At 38.9% G+C, this 26,291-nt stretch overlaps 1 protein-coding gene across 5 annotated transcripts in view; it reads left to right on the top strand.

Moving 5' to 3' along the window:
• chrm3a (cholinergic receptor, muscarinic 3a) overlaps positions 1–26,291 on the top strand; it is a 94,417-nt gene that overhangs the window by 20,177 nt on the left and 47,949 nt on the right. For 4 of the 5 annotated variants that reach the window (XM_058748946.1, XM_058748945.1, XM_058748943.1 and 1 more), the window contains exon 2: positions 11,808–11,929. The gene's annotated coding sequence lies outside the window, so the exon portion shown is untranslated. Of the gene's footprint in view, positions 1–3,741; positions 4,359–11,807; positions 11,930–26,291 lie in introns of those variants that run through there. The other variant, XM_058748947.1, reaches the window with a different exon arrangement.

The following is a 26,291-nucleotide window of genomic DNA, read 5'->3' as shown; positions in this document are numbered from 1 at the left end:
AGTAGGAACAGTATGTACATTCTGCTGAACAATAGTAATGTATTTCTGCCGCAGTGTCTTCCAAGTTAAACCAAACTTTTATTTTGACGGGTTGCCGTGAATACCTTTACAGTTCTGTGTGTATATGATATGACGCTAGTTTTACTCAAATCAAACGGTAGAATGCTCTTGAAGTGACCCTCAGAGCAGTTCTGGAGATGTTGTTCATGTGTTTATGTCCTCATTTAGTGAGACGGCAGACGCTGAAATCACCGTGAGCGTCACGCGTGCTTCAGTCTGTGTGTAGTAAACAAAACTGCGCGATAGAGAGCAGACGCTTTTGAATTGCTCTCGCGGATGTCAAACACTGATCAATCTGCGCCACGTTGCTTCTAGTCGAACACACCTAGTGCTACAGGCTTATTGCCTCACTGACATTGATGAGATTAACCCCTTAGGTATCGAAATTTGGTACCGAACGACAAGACGTTTTTCGATACTCGAAAGTATTGAACTCGATACCCAGCCCTACTCCACTCACATACTCTGATTGTGAGTAACTGTTGCTGTCATGACAGATCTATTTCAGAACCAGCCACTATCAAAATAATCTGGCTGCGGGCCGCCTGTTGCCGACCACTGCTTTAGGGTCTTAATGAAAAGTCTATAACATATTTTGGTTAAAATTTCTCAATGGTAGTGTAAAACAAAACCCTTTTTACCTTGTCAAAATCAGCTCTGTTTTCAGAAACCTGTTTTAGTACATGTTCCTTTAAATGCTAATGAGCTCTGCTCACAATGCCCCTCTCTTCCGTGGGGTGACGGGCCGTTCTCATACTGTTTACTTTAGCCACGGAACTTGCTAACTAGCACATTATTAGGAAAGGTGATTTGCAAAGATTCATAAAAAGAACCTTATACTCACTTCTTCTGTATAGGTGAGGCTGGATCACGAATGATTTGCTTGAACATAAACGCATTTAGGTAGATCGGGGGGCGCATTCCCTTCAAAAACAAAGCTAATCCACTGCGTCTTCAGCGGCTCACATGTCGGGAGTAAATGACACCTGCTATGTTCATTATTACATCCAACAACAGGACACCTCAATCGCTTAGGAGCCATTCTTGTCTACTCCTGCTCCTGCATCGAAACAATGGCGGACTGATGACAGCTCACTCAGGGCAGGTCTAAGGTAAAACGCAAGTGTCAATCAACAATCGTGGGAGGGGCCCGGGTCTTTGTGACGTCACACAGACAGGCATCTGAGAATGGCTTGATATGAGAAAGGGGAAATGATTTAACGATTGGGTTAAAAAAAAAAAACATTGGGTGGATCTTTATCATTATAGGGTGATTGTATACACACACTGCCAACACACATTTCAGTTCAAACGACTTGTAAAAGTGCATGTCGCATCCGATGACCCCTTTAAATTAATATCAAAGACTTGCACTCTACATGAGAAATGAAAACTGGTAAAAACCAACAAAATATTATAACAGTGATATTCCTAATAGTAATTCCAATAATTCTAAATTGCAGTAATGTTTCTCTATTGAAAAAACAGCGGTTGAGTAAGTGTATTTATTCAGCAACTACAATAGCAAACAAAATAGTTGAGATCTCATGACATGACTGACTGAATGACACTTTCATTTAAGGCAAACATCTCACATGGAGATCGCTGAACTTCAGCTTGTTTGTTGGTTTGTTACGGTTTGTTTCCGTAATGAAGAGTGAACGTGTGAACAGATTGCAAAAATTAAGCAAAACACAGGGCAGAAAATGTATCCCTTTTTTTTGTCATTTTGCCTTTATTAAGATAGCGAGGGGGTGGGATCGGAAAATGTCCTCAAGCTGGCATTCGAACTCGGGACACCTGCAACACAACAATGTTATATGTTGACGTACTGCCCACTAGGCTATCGGTGCAGACAGAAAGTGTATCCTTTTAACAGAGAAGCTCTGATTTGGGGATTCGAGCTCTTGATATCTGGCAACCTAAAACATGTAAGCTCACATAGAAAAGGCACGTACAGTAGTCAGCAATAATATTTTAGATGAAAATAAGAAGAGATTTTTGCATAGTTTTTATTTTTTTAAATACATTTTACTTTCATCTTTTATCTTCAATGATATTGCATGTTGATATATTCACAGTCATGGTTTATTGACCTTATTGTCATCTCGTTTTAATCATGGGAGAAAGCTTGTCAACAAAAATTTTTCATCATAGTTTTCGCTAACGAAATTAACACTTTGAACTTTGGCTAACATTCTGGCAAGGTTCTCTCGAAGTTATTTGGGCTTTAATAATGTTCTCAAAATGTTTTTTAAACATTACCAACTAATTTCAAATGGTTTAGAGAACATTAAAAAGTAACATTTTCATGATGTTTGCAAAATAATAAAATAGTAACTTCTCTTAATCTTGCATTTAACATTCACATAAACAAGAAATGTAATTTAAACATTTTAAAAAATGAAATGAAAACGTTTTTAGAACATATTTTTGTTGAACAGTTTGAATCGAGCAAAATCTAATGACAGGAATTACATCAATAACGCATAACGATAAAACACACATTAATGTGTGAAAGAATTAAAATAAGTGTTTAAAGCTGAACATTTCTAATCCGGTGGTTTTAGGGTGATTGTTTAAATTGCTTTGATTAAAGCATCTTCTCAGTGACTGCTTTTTATTTTATTAAGCGAATGTTCTTTTAGGGCATTTAAAAACACTCCAGCATTGCCTGATTTAAATGATTTTGCTTCAGTAATGTGATGTCATCATTGACTGCTGTTAGCAGGTATTGCTGTAGTATTACCTCATTAAACTCATGCACGAATCAAACGGCATACTTGCAAAACCCTTATGCATGACTCACCAAGAAACATTTGATTTATCAGGTGAGATGCTTGATGACATCTAGGGCTTTAAGTGTTTTATATTATGGGGTGTTCCTATTCTTTCTCACATACAAATTGTCATTAAACCAAATGTATGTAAATGCATTGCAGCATTCAGCCTGGAATGATTTCTGAGTGCTGGCTTTGTGCTGAGAGCAGCTTGGGGGACCAGGACTGTGAGTAAGCAAACAGAGCCTGTTCCATATTTTTATGTGCCGTTTATTTAGGGCTGTCAACAGTCTGTCATTCTGACATCCACATTCAAGGGAAGGAGAATAAATTCAACGGGAGATATGCCTGAAAAGATTCAATGTTTGTGGAAGTAACTGTGTCAGAGGCACACTTTGATCGTATTTGTTTGTGTGGAGGTGTGACTGTGTTGAGTTTTTGTACAATTATAAAAATGCTATTATTTTTGGACTTTTTAACATGATGATTTCTGTCAGAGCAAATGACACTTGACATTTCTTGCAATGCTGAACAGTAGATGTTGAATTCCTGCAAGCATTAATCAGTGCATCCACTTGAGAGTGTCTTTGAAATCATTATTCATAAACCCATAAAACAAGTCTGTAAGGACAAAAGGTTGTGTAGCTTTTTTTTTTTTTCTTCTGTTATTTTTTATAAATACAAATAATACCAATAAAGGTCAGATAAAGACATAATACAGCTCAATTTAATGTAAATTCTAAAAGCAATACAAATCCAAAAAGCAATAAAATAACTTTCATTTATGCACAGAAAAAAAATAAAGAAAATAAACTAGAAATAAATTAAAGTTTATTTAAAACATTTTAAATCATTTAAAATTTTCACATTTAAAAAACACACTCTAAAAAAGCCAGAAAAATAGGTTCTAATGTACTTTGTTAATATAAAGCAATTAAAAAAAAAAATTCAAAAAGTGTTTTCACTGTATTACGTATTGTATTGTGTTGTGTATTAGGGTTAAAGGAAATGTCCATAAACTTCACGAACTAGGAGATAATTACTAGTACCTCAGTTTTTCTACAATTTCTTTTCATACAGTGAAACATTTTTGAAGCAGTAATTTTTTTTTCATCTTTTTAAGTACCCAATAAATTGATAGCTCTAGTTAAACTCAGTTATTAATAATTATTTATATTTAATACAAAGCAAAAGCAAGACTATGCCATAGTTTTTGTACTGAATAATACAAGCATATCGTAATGGAAAATTTATTCACCCAATCAACAGCCTGCTGAAAGTAGGCACACATCGTTGTCTCTGCGTTTCCTCTCGTCTCTCATAAGGAGAAATCTCTGTCTGATTTATCCTGCCTGAAACAGACAGTGACACTTATATCATCTGTCTTATTGCTATGGTCCCTGTAGGAGCAGAAACATAAACACAGCGAGGCAGGAGACAGCTGCATACACCTCTGCCTGCGGTGAACAGTGCTGTCAGTTTCAGGAAACGTTCTCAAGAAAACCTGTCTGCACTCTGGTGAGCTCGGCTCTCAAGGGTAAATCTCAAGGGGCTTTTAGGCTAATATTCATGGATGACTGAAAATAGGACTTTTTTTCAATAATAAACTTTGGGAAGTGTAGGTAACATTCGTATAAGGTCATCATCAGCTAGTTGTAGGTGACATGTTTAAAGACTGAAGTAACCCCAGGTCGTGTGAAGCTGTTTATATGTGCTTAAACTCATTCTCATGAGAGTGTAGACAGCTTGTACTCTAACTGCAGGAGCTTCAGCTCTCATCTGGCACCCTTTACCTATTTTCCATTCCAAGACTGAAGACTCATGACCTACTAGTGTCTTCTCACTGCCCGATTAGTCAAAATGCCACTCACATATAAACGGCCTGTCCTTTAGCATTACCACAAACTCACTCACAGTTGATGGGAGGTCTTGATTATTATCCACAGCAGTGTTATTATGGTTAACTAAATCAATTATTTTTTATTGAAATGTGAAATAAAAAGATATATAAATGTTAGATTATATAATAAATATTACATTACAAAAAAGAAGTGTTTCCTCCAGGTAATCAACTGAAATTTAAGTTGAAGTGTGAACATTTCATAAACTAAATTTGAGATAAACATAAAAGATATAGCTATAGAAATAGGGGGAAAAATAAATAAATAACTAAAACTAAACTAAAATGACAAAAACATACAATTACTAAAATATAAACTAAATTGAAACTGAAAACTTGACAATATATATTTTAAAAAATCTAAATATTAATAAAACTAATATAAAACTAATTAAAATATTTTAAAAATACTATCATAGTATATTAATAATACTACCACAACACTGCAGGACACAAGTGGACATTTGATTTACTAGTTCTTACCACATAAGCAGATAGGTGAACCAATATAAACAAGTAGATTAAAGTCAGTATAATTATTTATTAATATTGGTATTTACATAGACAATCACAAATGAGTACTAGCATCATATTGGTAATTATTTAAGCAACTCAAAAGCAGACATGTATATATGAATTGTTTTTAGTGGTACTTCAGTCAATTTAAATAATCTTGCCTAATCCTATGCATCAAGCATTAAAGCCCAAAAACATACGTAGTCACAACTGACAATGTCAGAACCAAGTTCTATGTTATTATTTAGGTTTTAGAAAGCTGGGATCCAGTTGAGAATGTCTTCACAAATTCATTTTCACCAAAATCACCTCATTTGAGCTTAATTGAAGGTTTGTTGGATAATGATTTAAATGTGGATATGAATGTAATTTAAAAAGAAAGTTTTACATTCTTAAATTTAAAACATTTTTAAAATGAAACTATAATTTAATAAATGTTTCAATCCTCAAATGACACTGATTTCTTTTAAAATTTTGTTTTAAAAATGTATGTCACTTCAAAAATGAAGACATTTTATTATTGCACGCATGCAGCAAATGATGTAAGATGATGTTTTCCTTTAGCCGCTGAATTTCGAATGAGGAATCTGATCCTAGATTAGCACTTATGGGCAGCCTTACCCTGGAGCAGCAATCAGAATTCCCAATCAGCTTCTATATTCATATATACACAGATCATGCCCGCCAGAAGAAGGCTAAGCTTTCCTCAGCCTAACATGTGCTGTGCTTATGCCAGTTGACCAAACAAGGAAGACTTCTGCACCCTTTTCTCGTCCATCACTGCAACATGCACATAAACAATAGCTGTTTTTTAACACAAGTGCATGCCAGAGCCCACTTAATGCATGTACTAAGTCACATTTGAGCCACATATGCTGAACCTGTTGTGCCTGTTGTCTCATACAGGTCTAGTGACTTGCATTTTCTCTCATCCATATTAAAGATGATGCTGATTTTATTTTTAATGTATTCTATATCTGGCCCTCGTTTAAAGAAGTGTCATGGCTTTATAGACCAGAACTGCTCTGTGTTTGTTATGATAAAGCATTACTCAGATTCCACCATGGTTGTTGTGTCAATTAGTCATGAATGGCACTTTGAACAAAATCATACGAGGAACATACGACTTCACCCATGATGTGAGCCATGTTTTCTTTGGCACAGACTCTGGGTTGTGAAAGGGTCAGTTGAATGAGCTTTGACAACCAAAAAAGGCCAGAGACACGTTCACATTAAACTAAAACTGCACAAGTAATAAATCAACAAGTAATAAAAAAAAAAGAGTAATAAACAAGTAATAAAAATCTGGCACACACAGTCTAAGGACACTTTCATTATGTATTTTTGAGCTTTCTTTGGTTTCAAACCAGTGAATTAGCAGGGCAGACTTGTAGATTCGGATAACAGTTTGCAATTTGTAAGTGTTCTTTGTTGTCAGCCAGTTTTGTCATTTAGATGAATTAACTGATTGTGATTTCCAGGTTGCTGTAATATTCCTGAGATCTCAGCAGTTTCACAGTGTCCTAACCAGCCATGATAAGATGAGCAGTTTTCCCATACTAAAACCGAAAATACTGTGGGGTGCAGCAAAATCATAACCAATCAGAACAGCGTGTGGATGAGTTCTTTTATGGCTTTCCTTGTGAAACTTCAGGCTTTTGTCATACAATATCCAATGTTTTCACAGAAAAATTCACCTTGTCCAGTTTGTTATGTTCAATGTAAATGAGGTGTCAGATTTTATTCCACTGATTTGTGGTGTAGATAGTAAAAATAAACAAGCTTTTAGTACTTTTGTTGCATTGCACCTGTTTAGAACATGCTGTAACAGGGACGCTTCTGGATCAGAATGTACTATACTTTTTTAAAGATTCCACAAATGATTTTTTTTTTTTTGCAGTGATGCCATAGAAGAATCAATTTGAGTTCTTAAAAAAGAATCATGTTTTTCTTAGTATAAAGAACATTGCAGTGGAAAGGTTCCATGGATGTTAAAGGTTCATCCATTCATTTCAATAAAAAACCTTTATTTTTAAGAATGTTTCTTCTAAATGAATCTTTATGAACCCTTGAGCCCTGAGCCGCATTGTTAAATGCACTACATTTATGACCTTTTGTTCCTTTCATTCAGACAAATAGCAGTCTCATGGGAAAGGTACATTCAAACCCAGCAGGTTTAAGTGATAATCAGCTATTTTAAATCTAGAAATGGTCCAAAATAACATCTGCATTAGATTAAAGATGAATGGATGTTTTAGACAAAGCCTTGTACTCATTAAAGTGGTTATGATAGGATATTTGCCAAGCTCTGACAAGATTTGGAAATGTGTTTTGATAGAACATACCAGGTCTTTCTGAAAATTTAGTGTGTAGGCTACGTGCTCTTTGTTTCATTTTGAGAACAGGTGGGGTTTGTCTCATATAAGGCCTTATGGATGTATGTTTGAACTCTGTCAATGACCTTAAACACGACCTTTACATCAAAAAAATGTTCTGTAAAATGAATTCCACAAATGTCATCTAATGCAGTGACATTTATACATTTTAGGTAGCCCGATGTGCATTTACATTACAAACAGATGCTTCTTACCTCAGAGGACCACAATACAAAACATACCATCTCATCTCTCACTTGACCATTAGACCAATACAATTGATGCTTTGTCTTGTAGTGTAAATAATAAGAACACACAGAACACTCTAAATAATTAGGTGAATTTCAAATAAATCTGCTCTTCTACAAGTGACACACATACTCGCTTCGCTTCGTTCGTTCACTGGCTCAGTTTATGGTGTCATGCTCAGTTTGTTGGGTTCCATATTGTAGCAGATTTTTGTTCATGTCTGACATGAACAGAAATTGTGTGTCCCAAGTAATTTGTCAGACACCCTGTTGCATCCCAGGTTCGTCTCATGAAAAAGTGCGAGTATAATCTGTTTCCAGATGGAAGGATGAAATTAATTCTGTCGTGCCTTGATCAACTCGTTTGTTTCTTCTTGCTTGTAATTCACTAAAACTCCTCAGATGCTGAAGAGTTTACACATGGCAAAATATTGTGCAATATTTGTTGACTTTCAGTTATGTCAGTCTATTTAAAATTTTAAACGAATTAATCACATTATATGCAGATTAACTAATGAGCAGTCAGCCGTCGTCGTTGCAAAATAAACACTGACAGCACGCCCACACGGTGCTCAAAAAATAAATAACTACGTCAAATACTGATTTAAGTGGACATTCTTTTAGATTTTTTACCTGTATATTATCTGTTGTTCAGCTAAGAAAAGAAATCCAATAATGTACAGTCGGTCTAGCAACAAGATGTAGGCTACGTGAAAACTGAAGTCAGTTATAAGTCAGTGATAAAAGTAGTGTTGGTGTAGTGAGAAACGGAATTAAACGAAAACACCCTAATTTACTTAACCAAGTCGAAAACATAATTCATAGAATTGGTGACTCATTCTTATTTAAATGAATCACATGACGGGCCGATTCACTAGAATGCTTCTGACTATCCAATGCTACATTTGAGAGAGACGACTAAAGCAATTCACCCTTTAGTTTCCAATGGCCTGTTGGAGAGAAAACTGTTTAGAATAAACCGATTCACTAGAATGACTCGTTATTCCGCTGCTACGTTTGAAAGAGAGAACACCAGGATGAACCGATTCACTAGAATTAAGTGTACTTTCCAATACACATTTATTGCTGCACATACAGCATTTAACTGTTTCATCGCGTTTCTTGTCAGCTGACTGTTGATTTTCAATAAAACATTAAAACATTAAAGTAATGATAGGATGTTTCCATATTATTCTTTTTTGTTCCACTCCGCTACTTTTTAACTTTTTTTCTATGTAAATGCGGTAGACAGGCGTCTTTGGACATTGCGTCGCGTCTTTTTTCCTTTCCTATTTAGTGTCTTGTGCATGAGCGTTACGTTTTTAATAGGCCCTATCAAATAGTGTCAGTTTCAAAACATTGGGCCGCAACGATTTCATTCAATTCTCAGCGCTACGTCTCGCGTTTTTAAACACAAGAACATCTCTGTCATGGTCCTTTGAAAGTTTAAATAATGCATGACTGACAGCTTGTGTAAGTCACGTTAAACGAAAAAAAGTTAACAAGACAAAGTATTTTGGTCTTCACAGATTTACAATGTTTTGCCCCTTACGCTGTTACAAAATAGAAAGAGGATAGCAATTCATTATTTCTGGCACATCGTAATCAATTCAATTTGTGAGCATTATTAAAGCAGCTGTATGAATGTGACTCCGTGTGATAAGCCCATACTGCACACATTTTACCACAGTGGATGCTTCTGTCATTATGTAGGAACGGTCTTTGTTAGGTTGTATAAATTATTTCCAGTGTTTCTTTTTCAGCGCTGTGGTGGTCTATTGTTTGGCTCAGACAGGGTCTTAAACAAGGGGGAGATACTCATACATTTTACATGCTAAGAGACTTGATAGCTGATATATTCTTTCTCTGCCTCTTTCTGTTTTCCCTCATTCTCGATCTTTATCATTTGAAACCATTTAATTGTTTATGAATTCTCATTAATACCTCTATTATCCTATTCTATGGGGCCTTTGTGCTTTGTTGATTTTAGACCCCACATAACATTCATGTAGTCTGTCTATCTATCTATCTATCTATCTATCTATCTATCTATCTATCTATCTATCTATCTATCGAACTAATATAAATTCAGTGTTATTACACTGCAGGCATGCATATAAAATAGTGTTTTTTAATGCTGCTTGTATCTATGAGTTACTTTAATAAAAACTCATTTCTACCTGCCATCCCTTCACTTTTGATCATACTGAATAGCAAATGATACTAATACCACCTAATGATGAGCAATATTTGTCTGATATTGCGGTGCATATTAAATTTCCCTGATTTCACATCCCTTCATCACATCTCGCTGTAAGATCCAATGGGTTGTATGTGTATTCCTTTTTTTTTTTTTACCAGAATCGTGCTGGATTTCCTGCTGCGAGCTGCTTTCACAATTGCCCTGCATTTGCTGAATGATGATTTAACGGTCTACATTACTACATAATCTGCCCACATATTAACATAACACATTATAGTGTTTGAAGCTTAGGAGTTTTGAGCATATTTTAATATCCAAAGAAACATGATTCAGTGCCTTTGTGTAATAATGAGCTTTAATGCAAGGTCAAAAGTTACAATATATAAAATTCTTTGTAAACTCATATTAAGCAATCCTGTCTACACCTGATGTTAGCAGTCTCTGATTTGAGACCAGCAGGTTTTAAGGATTGATATGGAAATTTTTATTTATTTAAACAAGTAACTACCTTATGACTGGGCACTGGCTGTGGCATTAGTAAATCTAATATGCTATTCAGTGTTGCTGCTCAATGAGTGATTTAAAGGGGGAATTCACTGTTGGCACAACGGGCTTTTAATAAAACTCGGCTGTCTGAAGAAACTTGAATATTCATTTGAGACTGTTGCTATATGACCAGAGAAAAAGGGCTGTGGCCTTCACGTTCGCCAAAAACTTTAACACCCGTAATGCACTTTTGATTTTGGCACTGCTCCTTTGTTGATCCGGCTGTCCATAGATGGGAATACAAAAATGCTTCTACCTATAGTTTTGACAAAACGTATGTGTTTTGAGTCACCCATCATACTTTGGCTGACAAATACATGGAGATGTCTAGTTGCAAGTAATGCAGAGAAAGAGAACACATTGTTCAATTAGATACTGTATCAATACAAACATTTAGGTATCATTTAATTATCGCCAGAAGAGGATAATCTATTAAGGATAGGATATATAGGATAATAATGTCTTGGATATTTAGTTTGCTACCAGGTTTTTCAAAAATAATTCTTAAATATCTAACATTTAGTGCCATGGACCAAACTTGGGAGAATCTTGTGCTAGTTCCTTTGAATGAGACTGCAAAGTGATAAAATTGTGCATCCCGAGTCCAAAAAATAATGCAAAAGCCAGCCTATCAGATTGAAATGGGTTATTTTAATCAGATAATGTTGTTTTTGCATGTAATATGCATCAAACATTTAGTCTGTGGTCTGTGGGCATGTCATCTAATGACTGCAACTAGGAACAGAATGACTTCAAGAGTACATCACTGCTCTTAGTGGCCTATTGAAACAACAAGTGTGGTTTGTGTATTCAGGGCACTGTCACATGAAGGCAGATGGTTTGGAAATCTTTCAAGATGCTTTGAGACGCTGACTGTATCCCTCGACTCGTTCTGTAGCTTCAGCGGTTCGAGGATTAAATCCAACAGCAGCCCATGACTTACTTGTTTATAAGCTTTGGATGAAGCAAGTTATTTCAGATGTGTTCAGAAGTTTGAATTCTTGTCAAGTGTTCAGCCAGTGGCAGCTAAAATTACACTTATGACATTTTTTACAGATCAAAGTTGAATTATTCATTTGTTGATGGGAATGTCTGAATACAGATAGGAGAGTGCTATTTCAGACTGATTCTTTTTGGGATCAAACAGGTCTGACTGTATATTTGTTTGTGTGCCCGCAGGTCCGGGGCAGTATGAACCTGACTGATGTCCTGTCTCCATGCCAACCAGAGTCTCAGGTCGAGGTAAACCTAAACCCACCTGTCAGAAGGTGACCTCTCTGCCCCAATCCAAGCTCTACAGGGTGAGTGACCAGAATTAATGCCCATACGCAGCACTGTTGTTGAAAGGTAGTTTTTGTTCCCTTCTTTATTTTTAAGCTCAATTTTTCTTGCTGCAGTTTATTCTTCTGTCATGAAATTGCAGTTTAGGTGAGTCTTTGAAAATGGTAGTGAAATGAATTTGATAGGGAGTAATGATTATGAAAATAACTCATTCTGACGCCTGAGTTCAGACAACTCACTTTGCTGATTATTACTGAAAGGCCATTAAAGGTCGTATACGTTCGATTGAAGGAAATGTCAGTGAGGGAGACTTTTTGTAGAATAATTTAATCTTCATGTTCTTAAATCTCACTTTGATTCCCTCATTGTTTCTTTCCATGTATGTTTATGTAGAGAAAGACATTGTTTTGTCATTTCAAAAAGGAAGGAATTTCACCTGTTTTTTTATATACTGTATGTAATGTAATGACATTTATTTTAAAGATAAAAAACAAATTATTCATCCAACAAAATTTTCAAAAAAATGTTATAAAATGTATTTAAATGGTAAAAAAGCTGAGAGAAAATTGACACAGAGCAGTTCAAGAGTTTGAGGTCAGTAAGATGTTTTTGACACATTAAAATTATTATTATTATTAAAAATTAAAATACAATTTAATCATTCTAATCTGTTGATTTAGTGCTTAAGAAACATTTCCTCTTATTATCAATGTTTAAAAACCGTTGAGCTGTTTATTATCTGTGTGTAAACCGTGATACATTTGATGCATGATATGTGATACATTCTGAATACTTTGATGTATAGAAAGTTAAAAGGAACAGCATTTATTTGAAATAGAAATCTTCTATGACACTATAAATGTCATTTTGATCAGTTTAATGAGTCCTTGGCGAATAAAAGCATTTATTTCTTTAAACAAAAAATGAATGAATGAATGAATGAATAAAAAAAAATCATACTGACCCCAAACTTTTGAACACTAGTGTGCGTTTGTCGAAATGATTGAAGTGTATGAATACTCTTTGGTGCCACTGTGCAATCTCTTTGTGTCCATACCTGGTTCTGAGATGCTCAGGAAAAGCATACGGTAACTTTAATGTGTTTTGTGTTCAAATCTAAAGTAGTGATTGCTCTCCCTGTCAGAAAGGTCTCTCTCTCTGTCTCTCTGCGTGGGTGTGCCGGTTAGCAGCTTGACACTGAAATCTTTGGAGCTTAATTATGGTCCTGTCACATCAGGAGAATGAAACGTTTCGATCTCTCACCGTAATCATTGAACATGAACATCAAAATCGACCCATCATTAACACCATCCAATGTGCATGACTTTACATAGCGCGACATATGTGTGTGTTTGTGTGCTGAATGACAGTAATAGATGAGATTTATGATGGATATGGATTGATCATCATTAAGATACTCTTTTGCTACCTAAAAAGTATAGTGGCTGTGTTTCAGTAATGGTTATTTGATCATACTTTGATAAATATCATCACATTACAAGGTTACCATATTCATGTACCGTGGTATTTACTACTTCAAGGCACTTACAGCGGATCATGGCCATAATACTGCTAAGCTATTGAAGTTTAGTATGGTAGTGTCTTCGTGGTCTTTTTTTCAGTGTTAATGGTATTTACTTGATACACTCAAACAGTAAATCAGGGATTTTTATAAACAGTCACTGAAATCAAAATGATGTCACATCTTGCAATATTATCAGCTTTGTGTTGTCTTGCAAGTGGAGAATTAGACAGTATTGGACTGAAATTGTGTTGATTATTCGTGGTTGGTTAGTCAGGATAAAAGGACACCCATTGACTTTATAGGCAGCTTCCTGTTTTTTTCTCCATCAGCTTTTAGATGTTTAGGCAACATGATTAGGGTATAAAATAACAGGGGACACTTTCTCAGCATCTCTAATCCTCTTCTGGTGACCGGCTGAAAGATTCAGCCAGATTATTTTGCTCATCTCGATTAGATCCAAATCAGTTTTAGAGAGGCTGCGTTATGTACACATTTGATTTGGATGAATTGCTTATTTATAAATTTAAATGACCAGCACAGTCTGTGTATTCACAGACAAATCAGGGGTCTGTCAAAATGCATTCAGTGTAGTGTCACTCAAACAGAAATGACATACAAGTAATGCAAAATATGAATGTACTTATTTATTAGCAGTGATGTCAGGCCAGTTCTGTAGAAAATAGTCAGACTGTTGTCTGTGGTTTTAGGTAGGGCAGAGTGATATATTTGAATATTTCTGATGGAGTCATTAAAGTTAACCAACATCATAAACATTGCAGTGGTTTTAATATATTCTCTCTAGCCATGAAGTTTCTGTGCCATTAGGTCAGTGTTTTGTGATTTCAGTGTTTTAAGAAAATAATATTTTAATAGCATTTCTGATTTAATTGTCCAGGAACAAAAGATAGAGCTGGGAATGTTTTTATTTTTAATTTTTTTGAAAAATGACGATAAAGACTGTTACAATAACAAAATCTATTAAAAATGCAGTTCTATTAAACTTTCAAAATTAATAATAATAAGAAATATTTCTAAGAAATTAGAATGGCTGTATTTGCCACCACAGGAATACATATTTTTTAAGAATATAATAAAATAGAAAACAGATATTTTAAATTGTAATAATGCTTCACAGTATTACAGTTTTTACTGTGTTTTTGATCAACTAAATACAGCCTTGGTGAGCATACACACACACACACACACACACACACACACACACACACACACACACAAATGATATCATTTTATTTATTAATTTCAGTTTTTTTTTTTGTTGTTTATGTATCATCCTGCACCTTCTATTTCACGGAAGCTTTTCACTCAGCATTGATTTTGTGTCTGTAGAATACTGTATGTTGCTTCAACCTCTCTTCGAGCGTGTCTCTTCATCTTTGTCTTATCGTGTACATTGTCCATCCTGAGATACGGCCTGAACTTTCTGCAAAGTTGCCCCGTGTTTCAAACAGATAAGACTGACATGTATCAGGTTTTCTGTAGGATTAAGGCTTCAGCACAGAGGCTGATGTAAGTTAGGTCTCTTTTGCCTCCGGTTACGAGTGAAAACCCCAGCATATCTGAAATGAAGCTCTGCCATTTGAGCACGTTTTCATTTGATATACACAGACCTCCCCCGCATCTGTCTGGATTCTCCAGGTGTGTGTGTGTTGGTTCATCCACTATCAGGGATTAATTAACACTCTGAAAGGGGAAGACTGGAGGGGAGGTAGAGAGTGTCTAGTGCTGAGAGAAAAAGATGGATTGCGACGAGGGGAGAAGTGCAATAGAGCAAAAAAGAAAGAGGGCGGTGAGCCGTTGATGGGCGAACGAGTCTGCGATGGGATTTAATTGGCTGCTTGTACAGGCTGCAGGGTATTGTACCTGCCTGTCACACTAACACACTCACCATAGAGTAAAGTTTAAGTGTATGAGGCTGCATATATGTGAGTTTTGAACGTGTTATCAGCAAACATGACATATGGAACTGAACTTAAAGGAATAGTTCATTGAAAAATGAAAATTCATGTACTCTCCCGTATATTGTTCCAAACTTGTATGACTTTCTTTTTTTCTGCATGTGAACAGTGTTATGTTATTTGTATTAGCTTTTATTTTCAGTGTATTATTTTAACTTTAACTGAAATTGTAGTAATTATGTTAAGCGCTTTTCTCATTTTATTAGTTTATTAACATTTCTATTTAGCTTAAATTTATTTTTATTTTGTTTTTATTGGAAATTATGGAAAGAGGGGAATTTTTGTACTTCAACTTAAACTAAACAGTTATTTCAGCATTTCTGATTTTTACATTTTTCATCCAGTGTTTATATTTTATTTCAGCTTTTTCAGTTTTTCATCCAGTATTTATATTTTATTTCAGCTTTGTTTTAATTATTTAGTTGACAGTATGAAAAAACAATGTGTGAAACAACACAAAGGAACATATTTAGAATTTGTTGTTGTTGTTGTTGTTGTTTTGACGTGAACTATGTCTTTTAAAAGTCAACTTTGGTGCTTTCATAATTTATATTAATTAATAATTTTCATAATTTAGAAACATGCATGTTTTAGTAGCTAATCATACTCTGTGTATGGTGTATTATTCATTGTCATTCTCTGTGTTACATTGTTTCCCTGACTGATCGTGTTAAACAGCTGCCATCTGAATTCCAATTTTTCTGAGAGGCTGAAAACTCATTTGACTCTCTCTGGTTGATTGGGTTCAGTCATAAGCAACTTTATCACAGAAAAGCATGCATAATGCCATAGTTTTGCCCCACTGGCCCAAGGCCATGTTCACTATTGAACCTCATGCTTCTCAGCCAATCACATCACAGCATCCTCCTAAGCATGACAGGGAGAAAGTTTATCCCCAAAGACATTACGTTACGACACATGCTGCCACCACTGCCACGACTCCATAAAAAATTATCTCCACTGTTGAAATTGGTAATTATGGAAAGAGGGGAATAATTTTGGTTTATCTATGTCAGTCACGCTTGCTACACTCTGTCTTTTGGCTTCGACAGGAACTGCAGCGCAGAGCGTATGCCAGGAATGCGTTTCTAACAGAGCGGGAATAATCACATTGAACTGCCGGCCTGCATGAGTAAATAGCATTGAACACAGTGTGTTGAAAAATTGTGTTTACTTGATGCCACTAAATGCCTCCAAACGCTTGGATTATCCAACGGTAATTCTGCCTCTTGCAAAGATCAAGTCTCATTTATCAGTGTTTAATGGTGCTGTACTGTATATCATGGTAGACCAGATTTTTACATTTTCACGAGAAGATGAGTCAGTGGCGCTCATCACCACAGTGCTGTGGTGTTTATTGTTGCCACTGATGTGCAGTTTTAGCTTTATTTTATGATTGTTTTTGGTGGTTGTTTACTGGCATAACCCATAATAGCTCAGCCAAAGTGATTTTCTAGTTTCAGATATGACCCAGGTTCCTCCTTCAACGTAAGTCTATTTTACCAAAAAATATATTTCATTAAACAGTATAGTATTTAGTTTATTAATATACTGCATATATTATCTTAAATGGAACTATTCAGCTTTATCCCACAACCCTGTTACTGGTTATTTTTCACCATATCGTTCTGACTCTTACTTGGCAGGCAGATAACTAAATTTATTATTTTTTAATTTATTTATTAAGTATTAAGTATTTCAGTTTAGCAATAACTACAAGCCAGTATTTGCTCAAATTAGTAGATTTTATTTTATTTTATTTTACATTGTGTATATCCAGTTCAAAGTTTGTTTTGCTAGAAAATTGTAAAAAATAAATAAATAAATTAATTAATTTAAAAAAAAAAAAAAAAAAAATATATATATATATATATATATATATATATATATATATATATATATATATATATATATACATACAGGTGCATCTCAATGAATTAGGATGTCGTGGAAAAGTTAATTTATTTTAATAATTCAACTCAAATTGTGAAACTCGTGTATTAAATAAATTCAATGCACACAGACTGAAGTAGTTTAAGTCTTTGGTTCTTTTAATTGTGATGATTTTGGCTCACATTTAACAAAAACCCACCAATTCACTATCTCAACAAATTAGAATATGGTGACATGCCAATCAGCTAATCAATTCAAAACATCTGCCAAGGTTTCCTAAGCCTTCAAAATGGTCTCTCAGTTTGGTTCACTAGGCTACACAATCATGGGGAAGACTGCTGATCTGACAGTTGTCCAGAAGACAATCATTGACACCCTTCACAAGGAGGGTAAGCCACAAACATTCATTGCCAAAGACGCTGGCTGTTCACAGAGTGCTGTATCCAAGCATGTTAACAGAAAGTTGAGTGGAAGGAGAAAGTGTGGAAGAAAAAGATGCACAACCAACTGAGAGAACCGCAGCCTTATGAGGATTGTCAAGCAAAATGGATTCAAGAATTTGGGTGAACTTCACAAGGAATGGACTAAGGCTGGGGTCAAGGCATCAAGAGCCACCACACACAGACGTGTCAAGGAATTTGGCTACAGTTGTCGTATTCCTCTTGTTAAGTCACTCCTGAACCACAGACAACGTCAGAGGCGTCTTACCTGGGCTAAGGAGAAGAAGAACTGGACTGTTGCCCAGTGGTCCAAAGTCCTCTTTTCAAATGAGAGCAAGTTTTGCATTTCATTTGGAAACCAAGGTCCTAGAGTCTGGAGGAAGGGTGGAGAAGCTCATAGCCCAAGTTGCTTGAAGTCCAGTGTTATGTTTCTACAGTCTGTGATGATTTGGGGTGCAGTGCCATCTGCTGGTGTTGGTTCACTGTGTTTGTTGAAAATCAAAGTCACTGCACCCGTTTACCAAAAAATTTTGTAGCACTTCATGCTGCCTTCTGCTGACCAGCTTTTTAAAGATGCTGATTTCATTTTCCAGCAGGATTTGGCACCTGCCCACATTGCCAAAAGCACCAAAAGTTGGTTAAATGACCATTGTGTTGGTGTGCTTGACTGGCCAGCAAACTCACCAGACCTGAACCCCATAGACAATCTATGGGGTATTGTCAAGAGGAAAATGAGAAACAAGAGACCAAAAAATGCAGATGAGCTGAAGGCCACTGTCAAAGAAACGTCTTAGGTTACGTATGTAACCCCAGTTCCTCGAGGGAACGAGACGCTGCATCCAAGAACGCTAGGGGAACACCTCCAGCATGACCGCGCTCTGATACAAATGTAATCTGTCCAAAGGATGGGCGAGACGTCACGGGCGGGTGACGTAACGGCCAGGAAGCATAAAAGCGCGTGCGGTGGAACCGGCGTCAGCTTCAGGAATGAAGCAACCGCTTGTAGGGATGCCGGAAGTATGGTTTCAAGACGCAGCGTTTCGTTCCCTCGAGGAACTGGGGTTACATACGTAACCTAAGACGTTCCTCTTCAGGAACTCGAGCTGCGTCCAAGAACGCTAGGGGAACGAGATCCCCACGCCACCAGACTGACAAATCCCTGCCTAGTGTGGATGGAGCACAGGTGGCTAGGTGAGCGGGGCCTACGTCCTGAAGGCCAACTTCTGAAGAGTGAGTCTTGATCCCCAAGAGGGGAGAGCAGAGGACTCGAGGCTATGGAATAGCATCCTGATCCGCCACATAACAAACGCTCTCTGGCCGGAGTCCTCAGCCTCTGGAGGAAACTTGTACTAGGGGGTGTCTACCCACTGAAGGTCACCGAGAAGGGCGTGGTAGGCCGGTATAGCCGCCACATAAACCCTCAGGGTGGAGTAGGTTAACCCTGCGGAGGAACAGGCCCGCACAAACTCCAGAACTGTACCAAACAGGCAGTTGGCTGGGTCGAGCTGGCAACCTCTGCACCATGAAGTGACACTTCACTTCAGGGTGTACAAGTCCCTTGTGTTGTGGAGAAAACATGTAACTAGGGGGTGCCTACCCACTGAAAGGCCACTGAGAAGGGTGCGGTAGGCCGGTATAGCCGCTACGTAAACCCTCAGGGTGGAGTGGGTTAACCCTGCGGAGGAACAGGCCCGCACGAACTCCAGAACTGTACCAATTGGGCAGTTGACTGGGTCGAGCTGGTGGTCTCCGCACCAAGAAGTGAAAAGTTCCACTTCAAGGCGTATAGTTTCCTCGTTGAGGGAGCTCTGGATTGGAGGAAGGTCTCAACAACCTCGGTTGGGAGACCAGAAGCTATGGGCTGTGCCCCCTCAGGGGCCACACCTACATCTTTCAAGCTCCGGGCGGGGGTGACAGACCCCCGCTTGTGAGAGGAGATCCCTCCTGACGGGAATCTCCCATGGAGAGCCGTCGAGGAGAGAAATCAGGTCCGAGAACCATACTCGGCCCGGCCAGAACGGTGCTACCAGAAGTAGACTGGCCTCGTCCCAGCGCACTCTCGGCAGAACTCCCGGGAGCAGAACGATCGGGGAAAAACGTACAGACGAAGCCTCGGCCACGTCTGTACCATGGCATCCAGCCCCAGTGGAGCTGGATGAATTTAGAGAGTACCAGAGGGGACATGCGCTGTGTACTTACCTGAGTAGCGAAGAGGTCCACCTGAGCCTGGCCAAACACTCTCCAAATGTCTCTCGGGGTGAAGCATCCATTCCGGGCCTCAGCCCCTGCCTCGACGGGATGTCTTCTCCCACACTGAGATGCCCAGGCATGTGAACTGCTCTCAGCGAGAGGAGTTTGTCCTGGGACCACCGAAGGATCTGGTACGCCAGCCTGTACAAGGGGCGTGAACGCAGACCTCCTCGGTGGTTGATGTAAGAGACCACCGCTGTGTTTTCAGTGCTATCCCACCAACACCGGCGATCTCTTAGGTCTGGGAGAAAGTGTTTCTGTGAAACACCGCCAGCATCTCCAGGCAGTTGATGTGCCACATGAGACGGCGAGTACTCCACAGACTGCGGGCAGGGTGAGGGACACGTCCGTCGCTAGCGTACGCAGCGACACGGAGCTCCCAGCACCGGGCCCTGAGACAAGAACCAAGGATGTCTCCACATGTCTAAGGCACGTAGGCACCACCATGTGACCTTGATCATGTGAAGCGGGTTTCCCCTTGGGGAGAACCCCTTGGTCTTGAGCCACCACTGTTGAGTGACTGGCCTTCTTTCACTCTCCTGACTGCCGTGAGGATCGACTCGATCCGAGCAGGGGACACACGTGCCTGCATCGTGGTCGAATCCCACACCACACCAAGATAAGTGGTTCTCTGTAATGGAGAAAGCACACTCTTCTTGGCGTTCAGTTTTAACCCCAACGCTTTCATGTGAGCAAGAACAACATCTCGATGTTGAGCCGCCATCTGCTTTGATTGAGTGAGAATCAACCAAAGTGGATATGCGGATTGTAGCCGCAACGGAGCTAACGCGGCATCCACACACTTTGTAAAAGTGCGGGGTGAGTGCTAGGCCGAAGGGAAGAACCCGATATTGGTGAGCTTCACCCTCGAAAGCAAACCTCAAGAACTCCCTGTGAGTGGGAAGGATGGAGATATGGAAGTATGCGTCTTTTAGATCGATCGTGACAAACCCGTACTCTGACCTGATCTGAGACACGACCTGTTTGAGCATCGTGAACTTCAGTCTGCTGACTGAGTGGTTCAACTGATGCAGATCTAAAATGGAACGGCAACCCTCCATCCTTCTTGGGAACTATGAAGCACCGGCTGTAGAACCCGGAATCTCTTTCGTGAGGAGGGACCACCTCGATGGCCTCCTTCCTCAAGAGAGTACTCTACTTCTCGTTCCATTACCAGAACCTGCTCGGGGCCCACCAGAGTGGGATTCACCCCGTTGAAACGAGGTGGAGGAGAACCAAACTGGATTCTGTAACCTCTCTCTACAGTATGCAGGTCCCATGGAGACACATTTGGCAGTAGTTTTCATGCTGCCAAATAGTCTACTAAGGGAACCAGTCTCTCAAGACTGGCCTCTGGTATAACCAGGGCGGCTAGCTCGGTGTCCTGGAACGGCACGCCGGCAGGAGACGGCCAAACTAGCTGCTCTAGAGACCCCTGAACGTCAGCTCCGCTACGTTTCCGGGCAGAAGAAACTGAGATGTGTGCTCGCTGGAGATTGCTGTGCCCTGGAACACCGTACGTGGCAGGGTTGGCAGACCGATCTCCTGAGGGCACTGAGGAGAGACGGGCACCGTGTATGCTGCTCTTCCCCAGAGGGGCCGGCCCTCAGAAATCCTGGGCCATAGGCAGCAGGATGTTTTAGCCAAAGACTATCCAGCGAGAGTGACGGTCCGCAGATCCGCCTTCTGCTAGAAGGCCTCGGCCCGGGAGCGCCACTCTGACTCCAACATACTGGGGAGTACGAGAAGTGACGCTCCCTATATGAGGACCGTCCTCAGAGGAAGAGAGGTAAAACATTGTGCTCTCACTCGAGAAAATCCCAAGTTTTTTTAGGCTCCTTTTACACATACACATCTAACTTCTCCTAGTTAGATGAAATGGATCATTTAATTCCTCAAAATGAAATGGAGAAAAACAACCAGACAAGTAAACACAGTCTGATATGAAAAGGATTAATGAAACCAATGAGAAAGACAAAATGCACGCGTCGCCTCGGCAACGTGCACTGCAACAGTGAGCTCTCACTCAAAGGGGGAAGAACCGCACCGCGGGCTTCCAGCCCCGAGCGAGAGCGCTAGATCTGGGGATTGCAGGTGGAGAGAGGGCGAACCCGTCTCCAACCCGTCCACCGTTCACCGGAACCGCGAGATCACACGGCGGGGAGAAGCACGATCAGCCCCTTTTTTACTTTTTTTCGAGCTGAAAACGCGAACTCCGTTCCTATGCAGGGACACTGCTATAAAGACAACCTCGTTCATAATAAGCTTGTGCAAACAATGCTCGTGCAAACACTGCGATTTTACAAAGGTCATCGACGCCCTTCACGTCTACCTCCTCGGAGAAAGACAGGCGGAGCGTCGAGCCCTCTCTCTGGGGGGAAGAACCCAGATCTGATGCGGATCTGATGGGAAGGAAGAAGATAGGGGCTCGCCCGTCTTCATTCCCTCCACCTGATCCATCTGCGATTCCCCGCGGGCCGGTAACGCAAGGAACGCAGGTGAAAGCTCCCTCCTCAAAGAGAGCCCTCTGAGAGTAAGCATACGCAGCGACAAACGCTCACAAAGCGGGCAGTCGGCTCCCTCGAGAGCTGACTCTGCGTGCTCTGCTCTCAAGCAGACCACACACGGACTGTTAGTGAAAAACACAGCCTGTAATGCGATCTGCTCTCGCTCAAGTGCTAGTTTCTCTGCACTTTAGACATTGTGGAGCTTATTTCAAGTGACAAACAACACTAAATAAGACTCACAACACAGATCGACAGACACACACAGAGTAGCGGTTGCTGAATGACAAAAGCTGACGCCGGTTCCACCGCACATGCTTTTATGCTTCCTGGCCGTTACGTCACCTGCCCGTGACGTCTCGCCCATCCTTTGGACAGATTACATTTGTATCAGAGCACGGTCACGCTGGAGGCGTTCCCCTAGCGTTCTTGGACGCAGCTCGAGTTCCTGAAGAGGAACCTGGGCTTCCATACCACCTCAGCAGTGCCACAAACTGATCACCTCCATGCCACGCCGAATTGAGGCAGTAATTAAAGCAAAAGGAGCCCCTACCAAGTATTGAGTACATATACAGTAAATGAACATATTTTCCAGAAGGCCAACAATGTTTTTTTTATTGGTCTTATGAAGTATTCTAATTTGTTGAGGTTTTTGTTAAATGTGAGCCAAAATCATCACAATTAAAAGAACCAAAGACTTAAAATACTTAATATAATAATATTTAATAAACAAGTTTCACAATTTGAGTTGAATTACTGAAATAAATGAACTTTTCCACGACGTTCTAATTTATTGAGATGCACCTCTATGTATATATATAGCAACTGTATTCATTTAAAAAAATAAATAAATTGTATTTATTTACGTTTTTGTGATCGGGAAAAAAAAGCTCACATTGTTTAAATTTGAATTGAATAGAAAATTTAATTGAGTCTAAGACACTACTTTGAACTGTAGTAATGGAAAGTGCCAGTAATAGTGAATAGCTTGCCTTAGCAGAATGCATTATATACAGTTAAAATCAAATTCATGAATTGTGAGGCCAAGTGCCTTTAAATGCATGTTTAATTAGGGTTACCTATGGACTAATAACCTATCGCAATGAAATGAATGACATGAAAGGAAGGTCACACCATCACAGCTGTGCAGCACCAGAGACATCCAGCAAACTTTGAAAAGCTCCTTTGAATATTCTACATATCCGCGGACGACTCTCTGAACAGATGGTGGGAGGCGAAGTTAGATTATTCGTTTGAAATGAGAGACAGACAGACAGACAGATAATGGTACGTGCATGTGTGTGTGTGTCATAATTGAAGTTTCTTGAGGCATAGAATAGAATCTGCTCTGAATAAGCTCGTGTTTTGCCTCCAGAGGTAAATTCCTCATCTTCACAGGTGCTTTCACCTGCACCTGTTATCTTTTCATCCACTTGGATGGATTTCAATGTCCACGTGTCTCTCTCTCTCTTCATATCCTCTTTTCTCTATTCACACACTCAGTTCATCTGGACTGGCATTGTGCACACACTTTGGCAGTTGTTATAGTGCAGGTGAAAAAATTGTGTGTGTGTGTGCCATAAAATCTTTAACAGAATGCCGTCACTCAAACCACATCAGTTCCATGCTGCTCTTTCTAACTCAGTTAAAGTCTAAACCATGTTTATTCAACCTTTTGACGTCACTCCTTTCTTCTCCCTTCACTGGAGTTTTTTCTTTCTGTGTTTTGTCAAACAGCTGCGGTATTTGGTAATTAAGCTGAAACATTTTGTCAGACATCGCAGATCACAATTTGACAGACCGAATCTCCCCCTAGATGCTTTCCTTTTGATCATCTGAGATGTGAGATAGCAGGATTTCACATAGCACAGGCAATTGTGATTTACGTGTCAAATTTTGAGCAGACACTGCGGTTAGTTGAAATGGATCGAACAGTTCATCCGGGGTCACTTGGTTAATTTCATTCTTAGGGTAATTGAACAGGTCAGTTGAGCTGATGTTTGAATTGACAAGCATGGAGCAGTGCGTTTCAAAGGTGTCCTTGCTGAATAACAGTACTAATGTTACTTTAAGTTTTTTTTTATTTATTTTTTTTATGTGTGACTGCCTTCAGTTCTTATAGTGCAAACCCTGCATCAGTCCCATCTTACAGACGGAGGATCCCTGTCCTTGTAATATAATATTAATAACAGAAACTAGCATATTCTTGACAACTGACACAGTGAAAGCTACAACTGCTGAAAGAGACCGTTTCAGGTCACTGCTTGAGAGTGAAATGCACACTCGATCCACGTCCTACATCGGTTCAGTGAAAGATGGAGTTTCTGTTATTTCTCTTAATGTATACATGAGGATAGAAGGGCAGAGATGATGGCATGTAGACAGAATCCAACACTGAATTGAAAAACTTCAATTCACTTCTTTCTTTTCTTGATAAAATGGTGCAGTGAGCTAGTAAAGTTATTACTTTTTAGCACCTGTGTTACATAATCACTCATATTTTTTATTTATTTTTATCCTAAGGTAGTAATTGGAATAAATGCGATTTAAACTTACCCTGGGAGGCAGTTGATTTTGCCAGTTTCGTCAATAATTCTGTACTAAATGACTCATTCTCTCATTTCGGTTTTATGTGAAATTAGTTCCTAAATGGTTGTCCCCACCACAGCCACTCCTGAACAGATGCTTCACCCTCGCTGCAATTCAATCTCATTATATAGCGCTTTCATTTATTTTGCAACCTGGGTTTGGCTCGAGTGCAACTCATGTCTGTAATAAGCATTTTAAATACCTCCGGTATTTCATTGTATTCTTCTTATGATGTGTTATGACAGTTTGTCTCAAACGGATTGACTGTAAGCGATCTGTCTTAATTTCAGGATAATTTTATACGAATCGATCAAGACTTGCTGAATATGCTTTGACAGCAATGCAGCGTTGTTACAGCGCTTTCCAAGGTAACAACTTTAATTTAACATTATTATCGTTCATAAAATGCCATAAATCTATCATAAAATGCCATAAGCTGTTTGAATCAACTTGTTGTCATGGAGAGACAGGCTAGTTGTAATTAGCCTAATGACAGAAAGGAAGAGACCACAGTGTAAACCAGACAATTATTGCATTATGCTAATGTGAACTAAGACCATAATGGCAACTAGCATGGAGTAGAAATATCATTGTTTCCTTCTAAATAACTCTGACCGACATTAAATATCTCCCAGCCGTAATGACTGCTCTTCAGTTCATTAATCCTGACCACAACAACATTAACTTTCCCTGCTTAATCAAGGCCTTTTTAAGGTTCAAGTAATCTTGGAGACGTGATGTCAAGCCAAAAACTTTCAGTCCAATTTAACAAGGTGTGAATGCACTGATAAAGCAAGAGCACTAGAAGTATTTATTATTGTAATTCATTATTATTCAGTGCAAACACACCTCCTTTATATGTAAATTTGAGGCATTATAGATTAAACGTTATTCGCAAAACTCACACCGTTTCATTTAAAAGAGGTGTTTGTGAACATTTCCAGTTAATTATGGATGCAGTGATTCTTCAAATGATGGTCAATTAATGGAGAAAACGTTATAAGTAGACATATATCCAGAAGTGTAGATGTTTCCTGGCATGTTTCTAGATGTCTTACAGTGCCAGTAAAGTATGCCATATCTTGGTAGCCTGTTGCATTTTTCTCATCCTAGCACTAAAAATGGCCGGCAAGAACAGAAATTGTACCATGCAAATTGCGTTGAGCAGAATTTGTCTTTGCATTTGTGGCATTGCACTGATTTGC

Source organism: Onychostoma macrolepis, chromosome 17 (genome assembly GCF_012432095.1).
Source record: "Onychostoma macrolepis isolate SWU-2019 chromosome 17, ASM1243209v1, whole genome shotgun sequence".
NCBI lineage: Eukaryota > Metazoa > Chordata > Actinopteri > Cypriniformes > Cyprinidae > Onychostoma > Onychostoma macrolepis.
The sequence above is the reverse complement of the archived record's forward strand: the minus strand, read 5'-3'. Positions and strand labels throughout refer to the sequence as shown.